This window comes from Oryctolagus cuniculus, chromosome 18 (genome assembly GCF_051225735.1).
Source record: "Oryctolagus cuniculus isolate XC-2025 breed Fujian yellow rabbit chromosome 18, ASM5122573v1, whole genome shotgun sequence".
NCBI lineage: Eukaryota > Metazoa > Chordata > Mammalia > Lagomorpha > Leporidae > Oryctolagus > Oryctolagus cuniculus.
This window is the reverse complement of record NC_142884.1, coordinates 35,666,494-35,687,566: the sequence shown is the minus strand read 5'-3', so window position 1 is coordinate 35,687,566 and position 21,073 is coordinate 35,666,494.

The following is a 21,073-nucleotide window of genomic DNA, read 5'->3' as shown; positions in this document are numbered from 1 at the left end:
AGCATCTTACAGGATTTGTGTACATTGTGAGTAGGGAGAGGCAGTTTACTGGAGTTCTGCATCCTGAGTGTAGGAAACACTTTACGGGAGTTCTGTAGTATGGGAGTAGTCTTACGCACTATGCGGGTTTTCAGCAGTCTGAGTAAAAGAGAAGCAGCTTACAGGATTTCTGTACATTGGAAGTAGTGAGAGGCAGTTTACAGGAGTTCTGCATCCTGAGTGTAGGAAACACTTTACGGGAGTTCTGTAGTATGGGAGTAGTCTTACGCACTATGCGGGTTTTCAGCAGTCTTAGTGAAAGAGAAGCAGCTTACAGGATTTCTGTACATTGGAAGTAGTGAGAGGCAGTTTACAGGAGTTCTGCATCCTGAGTGTAGGAAACACTTTAGAGGAGTTCTATAGCATGGGAGTAGTCTTACGCACTATGCGGGTTTTCAGTTGTCTGCATAAAAGAGAAGCAGCTTACAGGATTTCTGTACATTGGAAGTAGTGAGAGGCAGTTTACAGGAGTTTTGCATCCTGAGTGTAGGAAACACTTTATGGGAGTTCTGTAGCATGGGATTAGTCTTACGCACTATGCGGGTTTTCAGCAGTCTTAGTGAAAGGGAAGCAGCTTACAGGATTTCTGTACATTGGAAGTAGTGAGAGGCAGTTTACAGGAGTTCTGCATCCTGAGTGTAGGAAACACTAGATGGGAGTTCTGCAGCATGGGAGTAGTCTTACGCACTATGCGGATTTTCAGCAGTCTGAGTAAAAGAGAAGCAGCTTACAGGATTTCTGTACATTGGAAGTAGTGAGAGGCAGTTTACAGGAGTTCTGCATCCTGAGTGTAAGAAACACTACACAGGAGTTCTGTAGCATGGGATTAGTCTTACGCACTATGCGGGTTTTCAGTAGTCTGAGTAAAAGAGAAGCAGCTTACAGGATTTCTGTACATTGGAAGTAGTGAGAGGCAGTTTACAGGAGTTCTGCATCCTGAGTGTAGGAAACACTTTACGGGAGTTCTGTAGTATGGGAGTAGTCTTACGCACTATGCGGGTTTTCAGTTGTCTGAGTAAAAGAGAAGCAGCTTACAGGATTTCTGTACATTGTGAGTAGGGAGAGGCAGTTTACAGGAGTTCTGCATCCTGAGTGTAGGAAACACTTTATGGGAGTTCTGTAGCATGGGAGTAGTCTTACGCACTATGCGGGTTTTCAGTAGTCTGCGTGAAAGAGAAGCAGCTTACAGGATTTCTGTACATTGGAAGTAGTGAGAGGCAGTTTACAGGAGTTCTGCATCCTGAGTGTAGGAAACACTTTAGAGGAGTTCTATAGCATGGGAGTAGTCTTACGCACTATGCGGGTTTTCAGTTGTCTGAGTAAAAGAGAAGCAGCTAACAGGATTTGTGTACATTGTGAGTAGGGAGAGGCAGTTTACAGGAGTTCTGCATCCTGAGTGTAGGAAACACTTTATGGGAGTTCTGTAGCATGGGAGTTCTCTTACGCACTATGCGGGTTTTCAGTAGTCTGCGTAAAAGAGAAGCAGCTTACAGGATTTCTGTACATTGGAATTAGTGAGAGGCAGTTTACAGGAGTTCTGCATCCTGAGTGTAGGAAACAATTTAGAGGAGTTCTATTGCATGGGAGTACTCTTACGCACTATGCGGGTTTTCAGTTGTCTGCGTAAAAGAGAAGCAGCTTACAGGATTTCTGTACATTGGAAGTAGTGAGAGGCAGTTTACAGGAGTTTTGCATCCTGAGTGTAGGAAACACTTTATGGGAGTTCTGTAGCATGGGAGTAGTCTTACGCACTATGCGGGTTTTCAGCAGTCTTAGTGAAAGAGAAGCAGCTTACAGGATTTCTGTACATTGGAAGTAGTGAGAGGCAGTTTACAGGAGTTCTGCATCCTGAGTGTAGGAAACACTAGATGGGAGTTCTGCAGCATGGGAGTAGTCTTACACACTATGCGGGTTTTCAGCAGTCTGAGTAAAAGAGAAGCAGCTTACAGGATTTCTGTACATTGGAAGTAGTGAGAGGCAGTTTACAGGAGTTCTGCATCCTTTGTGTAAGAAACACTACACAGGAGTTCTGTAGCATGGGATTAGTCTTACGCACTATGCGGGTTTTTAGTAGTCTGAGTAAAAGAGAAGCAGCTTACAGGATTTGTGTACATTGTGAGTAGGGAGAGGCAGTTTACAGGAGTTCTGCATCCTGAGTGTAGGAAACACTTTACGGGAGTTCTTTAGCATGGGAATAGTCTTACGCACTATGCGGGTTTTTAGTAGTCTGAGTAAAAGAGAAGCAGCTTACAGGATTTGTGTACATTGTGAGTAGGGAGAGGCAGTTTACAGGAGTTCTGCATCCTGAGTGTAGGAAACACTTTACGGGAGTTCTGTAGCATGGGAGCTAATGCACTATGCGCGTTTTCAGTTGTCTGAGTAAAAGAGAAGCAGCTTACAGGATTTGTGTACATTGTGAGTAGGGAGAGGCAGTTTACAGGAGTTCTGCATCCTGAGTGTAGGAAACACTTTACGGGAGTTCTGTAGTATGGGAGTAGTCTTACGCACTATGCGGGTTTTCAGTTGTCTGAGTAAAAGAGAAGCATCTTACAGGATTTCTGTACATTGGAAGTAGTGAGAGGCAGTTTACAGGAGTTCTGCATCCTGAGTGTAGGAAACACTTTATGGGAGTTCTGTAGCATGGGAGTAGTCTTACCCACTATGCGGGTTTTCAGTAGTCTGAGTAAAAGAGAAGCAGCTTACAGGATTTGTGTACATTGGAAGTAGTGAGAGGCAGTTTACAGGAGTTCTGCATCCTGAGTGTAGGAAACACTTTACGGGAGTTCTGTAGTATGGGAGTAGTCTTACGCACTATGCGGGTTTTCAGCAGTCTTAGTGAAAGAGAAGCAGCTTACAGGATTTCTGTACATTGGAAGTAGTGAGAGGCAGTTTACAGGAGTTCTGCATCCTGAGTGTAGGAAACACTTTAGAGGAGTTCTATAGCATGGGAGTAGTCTTACGCACTATGCGGGTTTTCAGTTGTCTGCGTAAAAGAGAAGCAGCTTACAGGATTTCTGTACATTGGAAGTAGTGAGAGGCAGTTTACAGGAGTTTTGCATCCTGAGTGTAGGAAACACTTTATGGGAGTTCTGTAGCATGGGAGTAGTCTTACGCACTATGCGGGTTTTCAGCAGTCTTAGTGAAAGAGAAGCAGCTTACAGGATTTCTGTACATTGGAAGTAGTGAGAGGCAGTTTACAGGAGTTCTGCATCCTGAGTGTAGGAAACACTAGATGGGAGTTCTGCAGCATGGGAGTAGTCTTACGCACTATGCGGATTTTCAGCAGTCTGAGTAAAAGAGAAGCAGCTTACAGGATTTCTGTACATTGGAAGTAGTGAGAGGCAGTTTACAGGAGTTCTGCATCCTGAGTGTAAGAAACACTACACAGGAGTTCTGTAGCATGGGATTAGTCTTACGCACTATGCGGGTTTTTAGTAGTCTGAGTAAAAGAGAAGCAGCTTACAGGATTTCTGTACATTGGAAGTAGGGAGAGGCAGTTTACAGGAGTTCTGCATCCTGAGTGCAGGAAACACTTTACGGGAGTTCTGTAGTATGGGAGTAGTCTTACGCACTATGCGGGTTTTCAGTTGTCTGAGTAAAAGAGAAGCAGCTTACAGGATTTCTGTACATTGGAAGTAGTGAGAGGCAGTTTACAGGAGTTCTGCACCCTGAGTGTAGGAAACACTTTATGGGAGTTCTGTAGCATGGGAGTTGTCTTACGCACTATGCGGGTTTTCAGTAGTCTGCGTAAAAGAGAAGCAGCTTACAGGATTTCTGTACATTGGAATTAGTGAGAGGCAGTTTACAGGAGTTCTGCATCCTGAGTGTAGGAAACACTTTAGAGGAGTTCTATTGCATGGGAGTAGTCTTACGCACTATGCGGGTTTTCAGTTGTCTGCGTAAAAGAGAAGCAGCTTACAGGATTTCTGTACATTGGAAGTAGTGAGAGGCAGTTTACAGGAGTTTTGCATCCTGAGTGTAGGAAACACTTTATGGGAGTTCTGTAGTATGGGAGTAGTCTTACGCACTATGCGGGTTTTCAGCAGTCTTAGTGAAAGAGAAGCAGCTTACAGGATTTCTGTACATTGGAAGTAGTGAGAGGCAGTTTACAGGAGTTCTGCATCCTGAGTGTAGGAAACACTAGATGGGAGTTCTGCAGCATGGGATTAGTCTTACGCACTATGCGGGTTTTTAGTAGTCTGAGTAAAAGAGAAGCAGCTTACAGGATTTGTGCACATTCTGAGTAGGGAGAGGCAGTTTACAGGAGTTCTGCATCCTGAGTGTAGGAAACACTTTACGGGAGTTCTTTAGCATGGGAATAGTCTTACGCACTATGCGGGTTTTTAGTAGTCTGAGTAAAAGAGAAGCAGCTTATAGGATTTGTGTACATTGTGAGTAGGGAGAGGCAGTTTACAGGAGTTCTGCATCCTGAGTGTAGGAAACACTTTACGGGAGTTCTGTAGCATGGGAGCTAATGCACTATGCGCGTTTTCAGTTGTCTGAGTAAAAGAGAAGCAGCTTACAGGATTTGTGTACATTGTGAGTAGGGAGAGGCAGTTTACAGGAGTTCTGCATCCTGAGTGTAGGAAACACTTTACGGGAGTTCTTTAGCATGGGAATAGTCTTACGCACTATGCGGGTTTTTAGTAGTCTGAGTAAAAGAGAAGCAGCTTACAGGATTTCTGTACATTGGAAGTAGTGAGAGGCAGTTTACAGGAGTTCTGCATCCTGAGTGTAGGAAACACTTTACGGGAGTTCTGTAGTATGGGAGTAGTCTTACGCACTATGCGGGTTTTCAGTTGTCTGAGTAAAAGAGAAGCAGCTTACAGGATTTCTGTACATTGGAAGTAGTGAGAGGCAGTTTACAGGAGTTCTGCATCCTGAGTGTAGGAAACACTTTACGGGAGTTCTGTAGCATGGGAGTAGTCTTACGCACTATGCGGGTTTTCAGTAGTCTGCGTAAAAGAGAAGCAGCTTACAGGATTTCTGTACATTGGAATTAGTGAGAGGCAGTTTACAGGAGTTCTGCATCCTGAGTGTAGGAAACACTTTAGAGGAGTTCTATAGCATGGGAGTAGTCTTACGCACTATGCGGGTTTTTAGTAGTCTGAGTAAAAGAGAAGCAGCTTACAGGATTTCTGTACATTGGAAGTAGTGAGAGGCAGTTTACAGGAGTTTTGCATCCTGAGTGTAGGAAACACTTTATGGGAGTTCTGTAGCATGGGATTAGTCTTACGCACTATGCGGGTTTTCAGCAGTCTTAGTGAAAGAGAAGCAGCTTACAGGATTTCTGCACATTGGAAGTAGTGAGAGGCAGTTTACAGGAGTTCTGCATCCTGAGTGTAGGAAACACTAGATGGGAGTTCTGCAGCATGGGAGTAGTCTTACGCACTATGCGGGTTTTCAGCAGTCTGAGTAAAAGAGAAGCAGCTTACAGGATTTCTGTACATTGGAAGTAGTGAGAGGCAGTTTACAGGAGTTCTGCATCCTGAGTGTAAGAAACACTACACAGGAGTTCTGTAGCATGGGATTAGTCTTACGCACTATGCGGGTTTTTAGTAGTCTGAGTAAAAGAGAAGCAGCTTACAGGATTTCTGTACATTGGAAGTAGTGAGAGGCAGTTTACAGGAGTTTTGCATCCTGAGTGTAGGAAACACTTTATGGGAGTTCTGTAGCATGGGAGTACTCTTACGCACTATGCGGGTTTTCAGCAGTCTTAGTGAAAGAGAAGCAGCTTACAGGATTTCTGTACATTGGAAGTAGTGAGAGGCAGTTTACAGGAGTTCTGCATCCTTTGTGTAAGAAACACTACACAGGAGTTCTGTAGCATGGGATTAGTCTTACGCAGTATGCGGGTTTTTAGTAGTCTGAGTAAAAGAGAAGCAGCTTACAGGATTTGTGTACATTGTGAGTAGGGAGAGGCAGTTTACAGGAGTTCTGCATCCTGAGTGTAGGAAACACTTTACGGGAGTTCTTTAGCATGGGAATAGTCTTACGCACTATGCGGGTTTTTAGTAGTCTGAGTAAAAGAGAAGCAGCTTACAGGATTTGTGTACATTGTGAGTAGGGAGAGGCAGTTTACAGGAGTTCTGCATCCTGAGTGTAGGAAACACTTTACGGGAGTTCTGTAGCATGGGAGCTAATGCACTATGCGCGTTTTCAGTTGTCTGAGTAAAAGAGAAGCAGCTTACAGGATTTGTGTACATTGTGAGTAGGGAGAGGCCGTTTACAGGAGTTCTGCATCCTGAGTGTTGGAAACACTTTACGGGAGTTCTGTAGTATGGGAGTTGTCTTACGCACTATGCGGGTTTTCAGTTGTCTGAGTAAAAGAGAAGCAGCTTACAGGATTTCTGTACATTGGAAGTAGTGAGAGGCAGTTTACAGGAGTTCTGCATCCTGAGTGTAGGAAACACTTTACGGGAGTTCTGTAGCATGGGATTAGTCTTACCCACTATGCGGGTTTTCAGTAGTCTGAGTAAAAGAGAAGCTGCTTACAGGATTTGTGTACATTGGAAGTAGTGAGAGGCAGTTTACAGGAGTTCTGCATCCTGAGTGTAGGAAACACTTTACGGGAGTTCTGTAGCATGGGAGTAGTCTTACCCACTATGCGGGTTTTCAGTAGTCTGAGTAAAAGAGAAGCAGCTTACAGGATTTGTGTACATTGGAAGTAGTGAGAGGCAGTTTACAGGAGTTCTGCATCCTGAGTGTAGGAAACACTTTACGGGAGTTCTGTAGTATGGGAGTAGTCTTACGCACTATGCGGGTTTTCAGTTGTCTGAGTAAAAGAGAAGCAGCTTACAGGATTTCTGTACATTGGAAGTAGTGAGAGGCAGTTTACAGGAGTTCTGCATCCTGAGTGTAGGAAACACTTTAGAGGAGTTCTATAGCATGGGAGTAGTCTTACGCACTATGCGGGTTTTCAGTTGTCTGAGTAAAAGAGAAGCAGCTTACAGGATTTCTGTACGTTGGAAGTAGTGAGAGGCAGTTTACAGGAGTTTTGCATCCTGAGTGTAGGAAACACTTTACGGGAGTTCTGTAGCATGGGAGTAGTCTTACGCACTATGCGGGTTTTCAGCAGTCTTAGTGAAAGAGAAGCAGCTTACAGGATTTCTGTACATTGGAAGTAGTGAGAGGCAGTTTACAGGAGTTCTGCATCCTGAGTGTAGGAAACACTAGATGGGAGTTCTGCAGCATGGGAGTAGTCTTACGCACTATGCGGGTTTTCAGCAGTCTGAGTAAAAGAGAAGCAGCTTACAGGATTTCTGTACATTGGAAGTAGTGAGAGGCAGTTTACAGGAGTTCTGCATCCTGAGTGTAAGAAACACTACACAGGAGTTCTGTAGCATGGGATTAGTCTTACGCACTATGCGGGTTTTTAGTAGTCTGAGTAAAAGAGAAGCAGCTTACAGGATTTGTGTACATTGTGAGTAGGGAGAGGCAGTTCACAGGAGTTCTGCATCCTGAGTGTAGGAAACACTTTACGGGAGTTCTGTAGCATGGGAGTAGTCTTACCCACTATGCGGGTTTTCAGTAGTCTGAGTAAAAGAGAAGCAGCTTACAGGATTTGTGTACATTGGAAGTAGTGAGAGGCAGTTTACAGGAGTTTTGCATCCTGAGTGTAGGAAACACTTTATGGGAGTTCTGTAGCATGGGGTTAGTCTTACGCACTATGAGGGTTTTCAGCAGTCTTAGTGAAAGAGAAGCAGCTTACAGGATTTCTGTACATTGGAAGTAGTGAGAGGCAGTTTACAGGAGTTCTGCATCCTGAGTGTAGGAAACACTAGATGGGAGTTCTGCAGCATGGGAGGAGTCTTACGCACTATGCGGGTTTTCAGCAGTCTGAGTAAAAGAGAAGCAGCTTACAGGATTTCTGTACATTGGAAGTAGTGAGAGGCAGTTTACAGGAGTTCTGCATCCTGAGTGTAAGAAACACTACACAGGAGTTCTGTAGCATGGGATTAGTCTTACGCACTATGCGGGTTTTTAGTAGTCTGAGTAAAAGAGAAGCAGCTTACAGGATTTCTGTACATTGGAAGTAGTGAGAGGCAGTTTACAGGAGTTCTGCATCCTGAGTGTAGGAAACACTAGATGGGAGTTCTGCAGCATGGGAGGAGTCATACGCACTATGCGGGTTTTCAGCAGTCTGAGTAAAAGAGAAGCAGCTTACAGGATTTCTGTACATTGGAAGTAGTGAGAGGCAGTTTACAGGAGTTCTGCATCCTGAGTGTAAGAAACACTACACAGGAGTTCTGTAGCATGGGATTAGTCTTACGCACTATGCGGGTTTTTAGTAGTCTGAGTAAAAGAGAAGCAGCTTACAGGATTTCTGTACATTGGAAGTAGTGAGAGGCAGTTTACAGGAGTTCTGCATCCTGAGTGTAGGAAACACTTTAGAGGAGTTCTATAGCATGGGAGTAGTCTTACGCACTATGCGGGTTTTCAGTTGTCTGCGTAAAAGAGAAGCAGCTTACGGGATTTCTGTACATTGGAAGTAGTGAGAGGCAGTTTACAGGAGTTTTGCATCCTGAGTGTAGGAAACACTTTATGGGAGTTCTGTAGCATGGGAGTAGTCTTACGCACTATGCGGGTTTTCAGCAGTCTTAGTGAAAGAGAAGCAACTTACAGGATTTCTGTACATTGGAAGTAGTGAGAGGCAGTTTACAGGAGTTCTGCATCCTGAGTGTAGGAAACACTTTACGGGAGTTCTGTAGCATGGGAGTAGTCTTACCCACTATGCGGGTTTTCAGTAGTCTGAGTAAAAGAGAAGCAGCTTACAGGATTTCTGTACATTGGAAGTAGTGAGAGGCAGTTTACAGGAGTTCTGCATCCTGAGTGTAAGAAACACTACACAGGAGTTCTGTACCAAGGGATTAGTCTTACGCACTATGCGGGTTTTTACTAGTCTGAGTAAAAGAGAAGCAGCTTACAGGATTTGTGTACATTGTGAGTAGGGAGAGGCAGTTTACAGGAGTTCTGCATCCTGAGTGTAGGAAACACTTTACGGGAGTTCTGTAGCATGGGAGCTAATGCACTATGCGCGTTTTCAGTTGTCTGAGTAAAAGAGAAGCAGCTTACAGGATTTGTGTACATTGTGAGTAGGGAGAGGCAGTTTACATGAGTTCTGCATCCTGAGTGTAGGAAACACTTTACGGGAGTTCTGTAGTATGGGAGTAGTCTTACGCACTATGCGGGTTTTCAGTTGTCTGAGTAAAAGAGAAGCAGCTTACAGGATTTCTGTACATTGGAAGTAGTGAGAGGCAGTTTACAGGAGTTCTGCATCCTGAGTGTAGGAAACACTTTAGAGGAGTTCTATAGCATGGGAGTAGTCTTACGCACTATGCGGGTTTTCAGTTGTCTGCGTAAAAGAGAAGCAGCTTACAGGATTTCTGTACATTGGAAGTAGTGAGAGGCAGTTTACAGGAGTTCTGCATCCTGAGTGCAGGAAACACTTTACGGGAGTTCTGTAGTATGGGAGTAGTCTTACGCACTATGCGGGTTTTCAGTAGTCTGCGTAAAAGAGAAGCAGCTTACAGGATTTCTGTACATTGGAAGTAGTGAGAGGCAGTTTACAGGAGTTCTGCATCCTGAGTGTAGGAAACACTTTATGGGAGTTCTGTAGCATGGGAGTAGTCTTACGCACTATGCGGGTTTTCAGCAGTCTTAGTGAAAGAGAAGCAGCTTACAGGATTTCTGTACATTGGAAGTAGTGAGAGGCAGTTTACAGGAGTTCTGCATCCTGAGTGTAGGAAACACTTTACGGGAGTTCTGTAGCATGGGAGTAGTCTTACCCACTATGCGGGTTTTCAGTAGTCTGAGTAAAAGAGAAGCAGCTTACAGGATTTCTGTACATTGGAAGTAGTGAGAGGCAGTTTACAGGAGTTCTGCATCCTGAGTGTAAGAAACACTACACAGGAGTTCTGTAGCATGGGATTAGTCTTACGCACTATGCGGGTTTTTAGTAGTCTGAGTAAAAGAGAAGCAGCTTACAGGATTTTTGTACATTGTGAGTAGGGAGAGGCAGTTTACAGGAGTTCTGCATCCTGAGTGTAGGAAACACTTTACGGGAGTTCTTTAGCATGGGAATAGTCTTACGCACTATGCGGGTTTTTAGTAGTCTGAGTAAAAGAGAAGCAGCTTACAGGATTTGTGTACATTGTGAGTAGGGAGAGGCAGTTTACAGGAGTTCTGCATCCTGAGTGTAGGAAACACTTTACGGGAGTTCTGTAGCATGGGAGCTAATGCACTATGCGCGTTTTCAGTTGTCTGAGTAAAAGAGAAGCAGCTTACAGGATTTGTGTACATTGTGAGTAGGGAGAGGCAGTTTACAGGAGTTCTGCATCCTGAGTGTAGGAAACACTTTACGGGAGTTCTGTAGCATGGGAGTAGTCTTACGCACTATGCGGGTTTTCAGTAGTCTGCGTAAAAGAGAAGCAGCTTACAGGATTTCTGTACATTGGAAGTAGTGAGAGTCAGTTTACAGGAGTTCTGCATCCTGAGTGTAGGAAACACTTTACGGGAGTTCTGTAGCATGGGAGTAGTCTTACCCACTATGCGGGTTTTCAGTAGTCTGAGTAAAAGAGAAGCAGCTTACAGGATTTCTGTACATTGGAAGTAGTGAGAGGCAGTTTACAGGAGTTTTGCATCCTGAGTGTAGGAAACACTTTATGGGAGTTCTGTAGCATGGGATTAGTCTTACGCACTATGCGGGTTTTCAGCAGTCTTAGTGAAAGAGAAGCAGCTTACAGGATTTCTGTACATTGGAAGTAGTGAGAGGCAGTTTACAGGAGTTCTGCATCCTGAGTGTAGGAAACACTAGATGGGAGTTCTGCAGCATGGGAGTAGTCTTACGCACTATGCGGGTTTTCAGCAGTCTGAGTAAAAGAGAAGCAGCTTACAGGATTTCTGTACATTGGAAGTAGTGAGAGGCACTTTACAGGAGTTCTGCATCCTGAGTGTAAGAAACACTACACAGGAGTTCTGTAGCATGGGATTAGTCTTACGCACTATGCGGGTTTTTAGTAGTCTGAGTAAAAGAGAAGCAGCTTACAGGATTTCTGTACATTGGAAGTAGTGAGAGGCAGTTTACAGGAGTTTTGCATCCTGAGTGTAGGAAACACTTTATGGGAGTTCTGTAGCATGGGAGTAGTCTTACGCACTATGCGGGTTTTCAGCAGTCTTAGTGAAAGAGAAGCAGCTTACAGGATTTCTGTACATTGGAAGTAGTGAGAGGCAGTTTACAGGAGTTCTGCATCCTGAGTGTAGGAAACACTAGATGGGAGTTCTGCAGCATGGGAGTAGTCTTACGCACTGTGCGGGTTTTTAGTAGTCTGCGTAAAAGAGAAGCAGCTTACAGGATTTCTGTACATTGGAAGTAGTGAGAGGCAGTTTACAGGAGTTTTGCATCCTGAGTGTAGGAAACACTTTATGGGAGTTCTGTAGCATGGGAGTAGTCTTACGCACTATGCGGGTTTTCAGCAGTCTTAGTGAAAGAGAAGCAGCTTACAGGATTTCTGTACATTGGAAGTAGTGAGAGGCAGTTTACAGGAGTTCTGCATCCTGAGTGTAGGAAACACTAGATGGGAGTTCTGCAGCATGGGAGTAGTCTTACGCACTATGCGGGTTTTCAGCAGTCTGAGTGAAAGAGAAGCAGCTTACAGGATTTCTGTACATTGGAAGTAGTGAGAGGCAGTTTACAGGAGTTCTGCATCCTGAGTGTAGGAAACACTAGATGGGAGTTCTGCAGCATGGGAGTAGTCTTACGCACTATGCGGGTTTTCAGCAGTCTGAGTGAAAGAGAAGCAGCTTACAGGATTTCTGTACATTGGAAGTAGTGAGAGGCAGTTTACAGGAGTTCTGCATCCTGAGTGTAGGAAACACTTTACGGGAGTTCTTTAGCATGGGAATAGTCTTACGCACTATGCGGGTTTTTACTAGTCTGAGTAAAAGAGAAGCAGCTTACAGGATTTGTGTACATTGTGAGTAGGGAGAGGCAGTTTACAGGAGTTCTGCATCCTGAGTGTAGGAAACACTTTACGGGAGTTCTGTAGCATGGGAGCTAATGCACTATGCGCGTTTTCAGTTGTCTGAGTAAAAGAGAAGCAGCTTACAGGATTTGTGTACATTGTGAGTAGGGAGAGGCAGTTTACATGAGTTCTGCATCCTGAGTGTAGGAAACACTTTACGGGAGTTCTGTAGTATGGGAGTAGTCTTACGCACTATGCGGGTTTTCAGTTGTCTGAGTAAAAGAGAAGCAGCTTACAGGATTTCTGTACATTGGAAGTAGTGAGAGGCAGTTTACAGGAGTTCTGCATCCTGAGTGTAGGAAACACTTTAGAGGAGTTCTATAGCATGGGAGTAGTCTTACGCACTATGCGGGTTTTCAGTTGTCTGCGTAAAAGAGAAGCAGCTTACAGGATTTCTGTACATTGGAAGTAGTGAGAGGCAGTTTACAGGAGTTCTGCATCCTGAGTGCAGGAAACACTTTACGGGAGTTCTGTAGTATGGGAGTAGTCTTACGCACTATGCGGGTTTTCAGTAGTCTGCGTAAAAGAGAAGCAGCTTACAGGATTTCTGTACATTGGAAGTAGTGAGAGGCAGTTTACAGGAGTTCTGCATCCTGAGTGTAGGAAACACTTTATGGGAGTTCTGTAGCATGGGAGTAGTCTTACGCACTATGCGGGTTTTCAGCAGTCTTAGTGAAAGAGAAGCAGCTTACAGGATTTCTGTACATTGGAAGTAGTGAGAGGCAGTTTACAGGAGTTCTGCATCCTGAGTGTAGGAAACACTTTACGGGAGTTCTGTAGCATGGGAGTAGTCTTACCCACTATGCGGGTTTTCAGTAGTCTGAGTAAAAGAGAAGCAGCTTACAGGATTTCTGTACATTGGAAGTAGTGAGAGGCAGTTTACAGGAGTTCTGCATCCTGAGTGTAAGAAACACTACACAGGAGTTCTGTAGCATGGGATTAGTCTTACGCACTATGCGGGTTTTTAGTAGTCTGAGTAAAAGAGAAGCAGCTTACAGGATTTTTGTACATTGTGAGTAGGGAGAGGCAGTTTACAGGAGTTCTGCATCCTGAGTGTAGGAAACACTTTACGGGAGTTCTTTAGCATGGGAATAGTCTTACGCACTATGCGGGTTTTTAGTAGTCTGAGTAAAAGAGAAGCAGCTTACAGGATTTGTGTACATTGTGAGTAGGGAGAGGCAGTTTACAGGAGTTCTGCATCCTGAGTGTAGGAAACACTTTACGGGAGTTCTGTAGCATGGGAGCTAATGCACTATGCGCGTTTTCAGTTGTCTGAGTAAAAGAGAAGCAGCTTACAGGATTTGTGTACATTGTGAGTAGGGAGAGGCAGTTTACAGGAGTTCTGCATCCTGAGTGTAGGAAACACTTTACGGGAGTTCTGTAGCATGGGAGTAGTCTTACGCACTATGCGGGTTTTCAGTAGTCTGCGTAAAAGAGAAGCAGCTTACAGGATTTCTGTACATTGGAAGTAGTGAGAGTCAGTTTACAGGAGTTCTGCATCCTGAGTGTAGGAAACACTTTACGGGAGTTCTGTAGCATGGGAGTAGTCTTACCCACTATGCGGGTTTTCAGTAGTCTGAGTAAAAGAGAAGCAGCTTACAGGATTTCTGTACATTGGAAGTAGTGAGAGGCAGTTTACAGGAGTTTTGCATCCTGAGTGTAGGAAACACTTTATGGGAGTTCTGTAGCATGGGATTAGTCTTACGCACTATGCGGGTTTTCAGCAGTCTTAGTGAAAGAGAAGCAGCTTACAGGATTTCTGTACATTGGAAGTAGTGAGAGGCAGTTTACAGGAGTTCTGCATCCTGAGTGTAGGAAACACTAGATGGGAGTTCTGCAGCATGGGAGTAGTCTTACGCACTATGCGGGTTTTCAGCAGTCTGAGTAAAAGAGAAGCAGCTTACAGGATTTCTGTACATTGGAAGTAGTGAGAGGCACTTTACAGGAGTTCTGCATCCTGAGTGTAAGAAACACTACACAGGAGTTCTGTAGCATGGGATTAGTCTTACGCACTATGCGGGTTTTTAGTAGTCTGAGTAAAAGAGAAGCAGCTTACAGGATTTCTGTACATTGGAAGTAGTGAGAGGCAGTTTACAGGAGTTTTGCATCCTGAGTGTAGGAAACACTTTATGGGAGTTCTGTAGCATGGGAGTAGTCTTACGCACTATGCGGGTTTTCAGCAGTCTTAGTGAAAGAGAAGCAGCTTACAGGATTTCTGTACATTGGAAGTAGTGAGAGGCAGTTTACAGGAGTTCTGCATCCTGAGTGTAGGAAACACTAGATGGGAGTTCTGCAGCATGGGAGTAGTCTTACGCACTGTGCGGGTTTTTAGTAGTCTGCGTAAAAGAGAAGCAGCTTACAGGATTTCTGTACATTGGAAGTAGTGAGAGGCAGTTTACAGGAGTTTTGCATCCTGAGTGTAGGAAACACTTTATGGGAGTTCTGTAGCATGGGAGTAGTCTTACGCACTATGCGGGTTTTCAGCAGTCTTAGTGAAAGAGAAGCAGCTTACAGGATTTCTGTACATTGGAAGTAGTGAGAGGCAGTTTACAGGAGTTCTGCATCCTGAGTGTAGGAAACACTAGATGGGAGTTCTGCAGCATGGGAGTAGTCTTACGCACTATGCGGGTTTTCAGCAGTCTGAGTGAAAGAGAAGCAGCTTACAGGATTTCTGTACATTGGAAGTAGTGAGAGGCAGTTTACAGGAGTTCTGCATCCTGAGTGTAGGAAACACTAGATGGGAGTTCTGCAGCATGGGAGTAGTCTTACGCACTATGCGGGTTTTCAGCAGTCTGAGTGAAAGAGAAGCAGCTTACAGGATTTCTGTACATTGGAAGTAGTGAGAGGCAGTTTACAGGAGTTCTGCATCCTGAGTGTAGGAAACACTTTACGGGAGTTCTTTAGCATGGGAATAGTCTTACGCACTATGCGGGTTTTTACTAGTCTGAGTAAAAGAGAAGCAGCTTACAGGATTTGTGTACATTGTGAGTAGGGAGAGGCAGTTTACAGGAGTTCTGCATCCTGAGTGTAGGAAACACTTTACGGGAGTTCTGTAGCATGGGAGCTAATGCACTATGCGCGTTTTCAGTTGTCTGAGTAAAAGAGAAGCAGCTTACAGGATTTGTGTACATTGTGAGTAGGGAGAGGCAGTTTACAGGAGTTCTGCATCCTGAGTGTAGGAAACACTTTACGGGAGTTCTGTAGTATGGGAGTAGTCTTACGCACTATGCGGTTTTTCAGTTGTCTGAGTAAAAGAGAAGCAGCTTACAGGATTTCTGTACATTGGAAGTAGTGAGAGGCAGTTTACAGGAGTTCTGCATCCTGAGTGTAGGAAACACTTTACGGGAGTTCTGTAGCATGGGATTAGTCTTACCCACTATGCGGGTTTTCAGTAGTCTGAGTAAAAGAGAAGCAGCTTACAGGATTTCTGTACATTGGAAGTAGTGAGAGGCAGTTTACAGGAGTTCTGCATCCTGAGTGTAGGAAACACTTTACGGGAGTTCTGTAGCATGGGAGTAGTCTTACCCACTATGCGGGTTTTCAGTAGTCTGAGTAAAAGAGAAGCAGCTTACAGGATTTCTGTACATTGGAAGTAGTGAGAGGCAGTTTACAGGAGTTCTGCATCCTGAGTGTAGGAAACACTTTACGGGAGTTCTGTAGTATGGGAGTAGTCTTACGCACTATGCGGGTTTTCAGTTGTCTGAGTAAAAGAGAAGCAGCTTACAGGATTTCTGTACATTGGAAGTAGTGAGAGGCAGTTTACAGGAGTTCTGCATCCTGAGTGTAGGAAACACTTTAGAGGAGTTCTATAGCATGGGAGTAGTCTTACGCACTATGCGGGTTTTCAGTTGTCTGCGTAAAAGAGAAGCAGCTTACGGGATTTCTGTACATTGGAAGTAGTGAGAGGCAGTTTACAGGAGTTTTGCATCCTGAGTGTAGGAAACACTTTATGGGAGTTCTGTAGCATGGGAGTAGTCTTACGCACTATGCGGGTTTTCAGCAGTCTTAGTGAAAGAGAAGCAGCTTACAGGATTTCTGTACATTGGAAGTAGTGAGAGGCAGTTTACAGGAGTTCTGCATCCTGAGTGTAGGAAACACTTTACGGGAGTTCTGTAGCATGGGAGTAGGCTTACCCACTATGCGGGTTTTCAGTAGTCTGAGTAAAAGAGAAGCAGCTTACAGGATTTCTGTACATTGGAAGTAGTGAGAGGCAGTTTACAGGAGTTCTGCATCCTGAGTGTAAGAAACAATACACAGGAGTTCTGTAGCAAGGGATTAGTCTTACGCACTATGCGGGTTTTTAGTAGTCTGAGTAAAAGAGAAGCAGCTTACAGGATTTGTGTACATTGTGAGTAGGGAGAGGCAGTTTACAGGAGTTCTGCATCCTGAGTGTAGGAAACACTTTACGGGAGTTCTGTAGCATGGGAGCTAATGCACTATGCGCGTTTTCAGTTGTCTGAGTAAAAGAGAAGCAGCTTACAGGATTTGTGTACATTGTGAGTAGGGACAGGCAGTTTACAGGAGTTCTGCATCCTGAGTGTAGGAAACACTTTACGGGAGTTCTGTTTTATGGGAGTAGTCTTACGCACTATGCGGGTTTTCAGCAGTCTTAGTGAAAGAGAAGCAGCTTACAGGATTTCTGTACATTGGAAGTAGTGAGAGGTAGTTTACAGGAGTTCTGCATCCTGAGTGTAGGAAACACTTTAGAGGAGTTCTATAGCATGGGAGTAGTCTTACGCACTATGCGGGTTTTCAGTTTTCTGCGTAAAAGAGAAGCAGCTTACAGGATTTCTGTACATTGGAAGTAGTGAGAGGCAGTTTACAGGAGTTCTGCATCCTGAGTGCAGGAAACACTTTACGGGAGTTCTGTAGTATGGGAGTAGTCTTACGCACTATGCGGGTTTTCAGTAGTCTGCGTAAAAGAGAAGCAGCTTACAGGATTTCTGTACATTGGAAGTAGTGAGAGGCAGTTTACAGGAGTTCTGCATCCTGAGTGTAGGAAACACTTTATGGGAGTTCTGTAGCATGGGAGTAGTCTTACGCACTATGCGGGTTTTCAGCAGTCTTAGTGAAAGAGAAGCAGCTTACAGGATTTCTGTACATTGGAAGTAGTGAGAGGCAGTTTACAGGAGTTCTGCATCCTGAGTGTAGGAAACACTTTACGGGAGTTCTGTAGCATGGGAGTAGTCTTACCCACTATGCGGGTTTTCAGTAGTCTGAGTAAAAGAGAAGCAGCTTACAGGATTTCTGTACATTGGAAGTAGTGAGAGGCAGTTTACAGGAGTTCTGCATCCTGAGTGTAAGAAACACTACACAGGAGTTCTGTAGCATGGGATTAGTCTTACGCACTATGCGGGTTTTTAGTAGTCTGAGTAAAAGAGAAGCAGCTTACAGGATTTTTGTACATTGTGAGTAGGGAGAGGCAGTTTACAGGAGTTCTGCATCCTGAGTGTAGGAAACACTTTACGGGAGTTCTTTAGCATGGGAATAGTCTTACGCACTATGCGGGTTTTTAGTAGTCTGAGTAAAAGAGAAGCAGCTTACAGGATTTGTGTACATTGTGAGTAGGGAGAGGCAGTTTACAGGAGTTCTGCATCCTGAGTGTAGGAAACACTTTACGTGAGTTCTGTAGCATGGGAGCTAATGCACTATGCGCGTTTTCAGTTGTCTGAGTAAAAGAGAAGCAGCTTACAGGATTTGTGTACATTGTGAGTAGGGAGAGGCAGTTTACAGGAGTTCTGCATCCTGAGTGTAGGAAACACTTTATGGGAGTTCTGTAGCATGGGAGTAGTCTTACGCACTATGCGGGTTTTCAGTAGTCTGCGTAAAAGAGAAGCAGCTTACAGGATTTCTGTACATTGGAAGTAGTGAGAGTCAGTTTACAGGAGTTCTGCATCCTGAGTGTAGGAAACACTTTACGGGAGTTCTGTAGCATGGGAGTAGTCTTACCCACTATGCGGGTTTTCAGTAGTCTGAGTAAAAGAGAAGCAGCTTACAGGATTTCTGTACATTGGAAGTAGTGAGAGGCAGTTTACAGGAGTTCTGCATCCTGAGTGTAGGAAACACTTTACGGGAGTTCTGTAGTATGGGAGTAGTCTTACGCACTATGCGGGTTTTCAGTTGTCTGAGTAAAAGAGAAGCAGCTTACAGGATTTCTGTACATTGGAAGTAGTGAGAGGCAGTTTACAGGAGTTCTGCATCCTGAGTGTAGGAAACACTTTAGAGGAGTTCTATAGCATGGGAGTAGTCTTACGCACTATGCGGGTTTTCAGTTGTCTGCGTAAAAGAGAAGCAGCTTACAGGATTTCTGTACATTGGAAGTAGTGAGAGGCAGTTTACAGGAGTTTTGCATCCTGAGTGTAGGAAACACTTTATGGGAGTTCTGTAGCATGGGAGTAGTCTTACGCACTATGCGGGTTTTCAGCAGTCTTAGTGAAAGAGAAGCAGCTTACAGGATTTCTGTACATTGGAAGTAGTGAGAGGCAGTTTACAGGAGTTCTGCATCCTGAGTGTAGGAAACACTTTACGGGAGTTCTGTAGCATGGGAGTAGTCTTACCCACTATGCGGGTTTTCAGTAGTCTGAGTAAAAGAGAAGCAGCTTACAGGATTTCTGTACATTGGAAGTAGTGAGAGGCAGTTTACAGGAGTTCTGCATCCTGAGTGTAATAAACACTACACAGGAGTTCTGTAGCAAGGGATTAGTCTTACGCACTATGCGGGTTTTTAGTAGTCTGAGTAAAAGAGAAGCAGCTTACAGGATTTGTGTACATTGTGAGTAGGGAGAGGCAGTTTACAGGAGTTCTGCATCCTGAGTGTAGGAAACACTTTACGGGAGTTCTGTAGCATGGGAGCTAATGCACTATGCGCGTTTTCAGTTGTCTGAGTAAAAGAGAAGCAGCTTACAGGATTTGTGTACATTGTGAGTAGGGAGAGGCAGTTTACAGGAGTTCTGCATCCTGAGTGTAGGAAACACTTTACGGGAGTTCTGTAGTATGGGAGTAGTCTTACGCACTATGCGGGTTTTCAGTTGTCTGAGTAAAAGAGAAGCAGCTTACAGGATTTCTGTACATTGGAAGTAGTGAGAGGCAGTTTACAGGAGTTCTGCATCCTGAGTGTAGGAAACACTTTAGAGGAGTTCTATAGCATGGGAGTAGTCTTACGCACTATGCGGGTTTTCAGTTGTCTGCGTAAAAGAGAAGCAGCTTACAGGATTTCTGTACATTGGAAGTAGTGAGAGGCAGTTTACAGGAGTTCTGCATCCTGAGTGCAGGAAACACTTTACGGGAGTTCTGTAGTATGGGAGTAGTCTTACGCACTATGCGGGTTTTCAGTAGTCTGCGTAAAAGAGAAGCAGCTTACAGGATTTCTGTACATTGGAAGTAGTGAGAGGCAGTTTACAGGAGTTCTGCATCCTGAGTGTAGGAAACACTTTATGGGAGTTCTGTAGCATGGGAGTAGTCTTACGCACTATGCGGATTTTCAGCAGTCTTTGTGAAAGAGAAGCAGCTTACAGGATTTCTGTACATTGGAAGTAGTGAGAGGCAGTTTACAGGAGTTCTGCATCCTGAGTGTAGGAAACACTTTACGGGAGTTCTGTAGCATGGGAGTAGTCTTACCCACTATGCGGGTTTTCAGTAGTCTGAGTAAAAGAGAAGCAGCTTACAGGATTTCTGTACATTGGAAGTAGTGAGAGGCAGTTTACAGGAGTTCTGCATCCTGAGTGTAAGAAACACTACACAGGAGTTCTGTAGCATGGGATTAGTCTTACGCACTATGCGGGTTTTTAGTAGTCTGAGTAAAAGAGAAGCAGCTTACAGGATTTTTGTACATTGTGAGTAGGGAGAGGCAGTTTACAGGAGTTCTGCATCCTGAGTGTAGGAAACACTTTACGGGAGTTCTTTAGCATGGGAATAGTCTTACGCACTATGCGGGTTTTTAGTAGTCTGAGTAAAAGAGAAGCAGCTTACAGGATTTGTGTACATTGTGAGTAGGGAGAGGCAGTTTACAGGAGTTCTGCATCCTGAGTGTAGGAAACACTTTACGGGAGTTCTGTAGTATGGGAGTAGTCTTACGCACTATGCGGGTTTTCAGTTGTCTGAGTAAAAGAGAAGCAGCTTACAGGATTTCTGTACATTGGAAGTAGTGAGAGGCAGTTTACAGGAGTTCTGCATCCTGAGTGTAGGAAACACTTTAGAGGAGTTCTATAGCATGGGAGTAGTCTTACGCACTATGCGGGTTTTCAGTTGTCTGCGTAAAAGAGAAGCAGCTTACAGGATTTCTGTACATTGGAAGTAGTGAGAGGCAGTTTACAGGAGTTCTGCATCCTGAGTGCAGGAAACACTTTACGGGAGTTCTGTAGTATGGGAGTAGTCTTACGCACTATGCGGGTTTTCAGTAGTCTGCGTAAAAGAGAAGCAGCTTACAGGATTTCTGTACATTGGAAGTAGTGAGAGGCAGTTTACAGGAGTTCTGCATCCTGAGTGTAGGAAACACTTTATGGGAGTTCTGTAGCATGGGAGTAGTCTTACGCACTATGCGGATTTTCAGCAGTCTTTGTGAAAGAGAAGCAGCTTACAGGATTTCTGTACATTGGAAGTAGTGAGAGGCAGTTTACAGGAGTTCTGCATCCTGAGTGTAGGAAACACTTTACGGGAGTTCTGTAGCATGGGAGTAGTCTTACCCACTATGCGGGTTTTCAGTAGTCTGAGTAAAAGAGAAGCAGCTTACAGGATTTCTGTACATTGGAAGTAGTGAGAGGCAGTTTACAGGAGTTCTGCATCCTGAGTGTAAGAAACACTACACAGGAGTTCTGTAGCATGGGATTAGTCTTACGCACTATGCGGGTTTTTAGTAGTCTGAGTAAAAGAGAAGCAGCTTACAGGATTTTTGTACATTGTGAGTAGGGAGAGGCAGTTTACAGGAGTTCTGCATCCTGAGTGTAGGAAACACTTTACGGGAGTTCTTTAGCATGGGAATAGTCTTACGCACTATGCGGGTTTTTAGTAGTCTG